The sequence below is a fragment of the Gossypium hirsutum genome, chromosome A05 (assembly GCF_007990345.1).
Source record: "Gossypium hirsutum isolate 1008001.06 chromosome A05, Gossypium_hirsutum_v2.1, whole genome shotgun sequence".
NCBI lineage: Eukaryota > Viridiplantae > Streptophyta > Magnoliopsida > Malvales > Malvaceae > Gossypium > Gossypium hirsutum.
In genome coordinates this window covers 39138767-39142990 of record NC_053428.1, presented here as the reverse complement: position 1 = coordinate 39142990, position 4224 = coordinate 39138767, and positions in this window count along the sequence as shown.

The following is a 4224-nucleotide window of genomic DNA, read 5'->3' as shown; positions in this document are numbered from 1 at the left end:
TGCATCAACTTGATTGAGGCTCTAAAGTCATTTTTATTCGACAACAAAATTTTCCCTCCACAACTATTGTTGAATTAAGTGTATTATATAGTTGATATTTAACCCAGAAGATCAAATTTATTGAGGAATTTTATAGTGGTGGCTGGTGATTAGTTATGTCCTTGGAATTAGATTATGATTCTAATTGTTAATTGTCAAGAGTCTATTTTTTTATTTTATATTAATTATTTGCAAAATTTAATTTGAGAATATAATTTATATTTTAAATATTATTAAAATATAACAATTATAAATTTAAATATATAATATCTAATATTTGAAATAAATTTTAAAAAAAGCTAAGCGAAACGAGGAATTTTTTTTATAGTCAAATTTTTCTATGAGACCACTATCTAAAACCACATTTCAAAAAATTAAATTTGTAGCAGAATTATTTTTTATGTTTTATTTTTACCTCATCAATATTTTTTTTTATCTAGCTACAACCATAAAATAAGAACCATACACTTTTCTAAATTAGTTCTCAATAATAATCTTTTATCTTAAATTTTAATAAAATTAATTCTATTCCTAAATAAAATAAAAATAATAAATTTTAATTAAGATATTATTTCAATAAAATATTTAAATTTTATATAAAAACATATTAATTATATTTAATTAAATAAAATGAATTTTTATAAATGGAATTATATTAGTAAATTGTATTAAATATATCATCTAAATTTCACTTGTTAGTGTTATTAAATATGATAAGAGATGTATAATCTTAAATTTTATTTTATTTAAATTGAGATATGCAACTGACTTGCTAAATTAGTAAGAGCTCTTTTAATGGTTATGACAATATTAGAATCAATAAAATTACATGATGTAATTTTCTTTTATCAATAATTAGTTGGGTGTAATGATAAGACATATTGTACTTCCAAAAGAAAATTTTAAGTTTGAATTTTGGGGACAATATTGTTAAAGGGACAATCATGAACTCTTAACATGTACCATAAAATAAACATGAAGAAATCTAAAAAAAAATAACTAAAACATAATGATCACAATCAATTGCGATAAAAATAGTTATTACTGTAAAATAATAGCTGATACCATCTTGTCGTTATTTAAATCATAGGAAGCATTCCATTGTTAATATTTGATGCTTTTGCTTTGATTATGATATTTGAATGGAGGAAGGATATATGATTGTTGGTATTTATAGATGATGATTGAGGTAACTAGCTAGATCATTAACTTGTTTGCCATTATTGATTTTGGAGGAGACTTTTACTAAAAGTTTGAATTCATATATCTTCGTTGGATTCATAGTTACATAGAACCAATTTTAGACATATAAATAATTAAAACACGATACAAAAATATAAAAAAAATTACTTATCCAACTTGTTGACACCATTTTTTTTGATGAAACGGGGTCGACTTGGATTTAAAAAAAGAATGAAAACGGGAGTCGCCACCAATCCTTTTTGATGAGGTGTGATCGGGTCACCTCAAAAAGTGGTTGTTTTTTTAATAAATGATTTAATTTTATTAAAACAACGATTTTGGTCTACAAAATTTAGAAAAATGAGTTCGGGAGTCGGTTACGCACGAGGAAGGATTAGCACCCTCGATACGCCCAAAATTGGTACCTAGTTGATTAATTAGTGTCTTAGTGTCGAAAATTGGAAATTTGAAGAGTTTTTTTAAAAAAAATACGATCCTTGAAAGAAACTCTGATGACGTGAATTGGAATATAAGATTCTCTTGTTCCGAAGGAATATCACATCCAGCACGTTAGGACACGATACTCTAAATCATCGAAACCAAGATCACCTTATAGTTTAATGAAACCACACTTTGAAGCTTTAAGAGGATATTTGGCTATTTAGTCGAACGAGAAATCGAAACCCAGCACGTTAGGGCACGTTTTCTCGATTTTCCAAACGCGAAATATTGCCTTATTTAGAAAAATTTTCCTTTTGATGCTTGGTATTAATGCTTGACAAAACAATAACGAATACGACAAGGTGAGCAAGGCAAAGTGAGTAACAATAATACAATAGGCAAAATGAAATGACGAGGCGATTACATAAACAAAGCATACAAATAAATAAATAGAACTAACATTTTAGAAAAAGCACAAGTGTACATGAATAAATAAACAAACACCAAATAACAATGATGACAATAAATACAATTATGTAAAAATGTATATGCATGTATAATTTTAAGCCATAAAATAAGAAATGCGTATAAATTATAGAATGTGAAAACATAGATAAATATATACATATATAAAAAATCGGGCTGAGTCTTGACTTTTTGGTGCTCATCTTCTTCAAGTAGCCTTATTCCAGTCTGCTACGTCTTGTTGCTTCGATCCACTCTACTGCAACTTCAGATATGCTTTGTAGCTTCAATCTACTCTGCTACAACTCCATGGAGATGAGATTTGTGTTTTTAGTCTGCTCCACTACTTTTTAAGGAGATAAGACTGGATGTGATCTGCTCCACTACTACTTAGGGAGATAAGATCTGTGGTTTCATCTGCTTCGCTACTGCTTAGGGAGATAAGAATGTAATCTTCGATCTATTCTGCTGTCGAATACAGGGAGATAGAGTTATCAGCTTCAATGTACTCCACTGTAGTCACAGGGAGGTAAAATCTGCCATCTTCGATCTGCTTCGCTGCCAAATACAGGAAGGCAAGATCTGCAATCTTCGATCTACTTCACGCCAATACATGAAGATAATATCTGCTTTCTGTGATCTACTTCGCCACCAGTATGGGAAGACAAGATCTGCATCTTCGATCCCCTTCCTACCAATATAGGAAGATAGGACCTGCTATCTTCGATCTACTTCACGCCAATACATGAAGACAAGATCTGTTTTCTGCGATCTACTTCGCCACCAGTTTGGGAAGACAAGATCTGCATCTTCGATCCATTTCCTACCAATATAGGAAGATAGGATCAGCTATCTTCGATCTACTTCACGCCAATACATGAAGACAAGATCTGCTTTCTTCGATCTACTTCGCCACCAATATGGGAAGACAAGATCTGCATCTTCGATCCATTTCCTACCAATATAGGAAGATAGGATCAGCTCTCTTCGATCTACTTCTTGCCCCGGGAGATAGAACTATCAGCTTCAATGTACTCCACTGTAATCAGGGAGGTAAAATCCGCCGTCTTCAACCTGCTTTGCTGCCAAATACAGGAAGGCAAGATCTGCAATCTTCAATCTATTCCACTGCCAAATACAGGGAGATAGAGTTATCGGCTTCAATGTACTCCACTGTGGTCAGGGAGGTAAAATCTGCCATCTTTGATCTGCTTCGTTGCCAAATACAAGAAGGCAAGATCTGCAATCTTCAATCTATTCCACTGCCAAATACAGGGAGATAGAGTTATCGGCTTCAATGTACTCCTCTGTAGTCAGGGAGGTAAAATCTGCCATCTTCGATCTGCTTCGCTGCCAAATACAGGAAAGCAAGATCTGATATCTTCAACCAGCTCTGCTACAAACGAGAGAGGCAAGGTTTGTCTTCGATCTGCTTCGCTGTCAGTGCAGGAAGGCAAGATCTGCTATCTTCAACCAGCTCTACTACAAACGAGAGTGGCAAGGTTTGTCTTCGATCTGCTTCGCTGTCAATGCAGGAAGGCAAGATCTGATAACTTCAACCAGCTCTGCTACGACCGAGAGAGGTAAGGTTTATCTTCAATTTTTACTGATCTGTCCTCTAGGGAACATGACCTGTATAATGAACCTAATTATGCCTAATGATTAGGATGGCATGATCAAAATGAATCAAGTGCTCCTAACTAGACATGCGTGAATGGTATTTGAATGAATGCAGAATGTCATGAAAATAATTCCTTAATGCTTAGGTTATCATCGCTCAAAAGCTTATTAAGGCTTTATCACTAACGTGTCGCAACGCCTTCTTGACCGGCCGGCATTTCCAAAGAAACACGTAATCTGATTACCCCCACTGTGAACATCGAAGTTCAACCCACTGGGACATAAAATTTGTACCATCAATCTCCCACTGTAACCCCAGGGTAGAAAGATATGGCTTTTGTCAATCTTCTCCTATCGCAATTCAAGGGTATAAGATTTAAATCCTTCTGGTCCCTTACATCATTCCCAAGGTGTCGTACCAAAGACTCATGCGCAAACGAGGGCTCTCCTTCCCGAGGTAACCTCTTCCTATTGCCT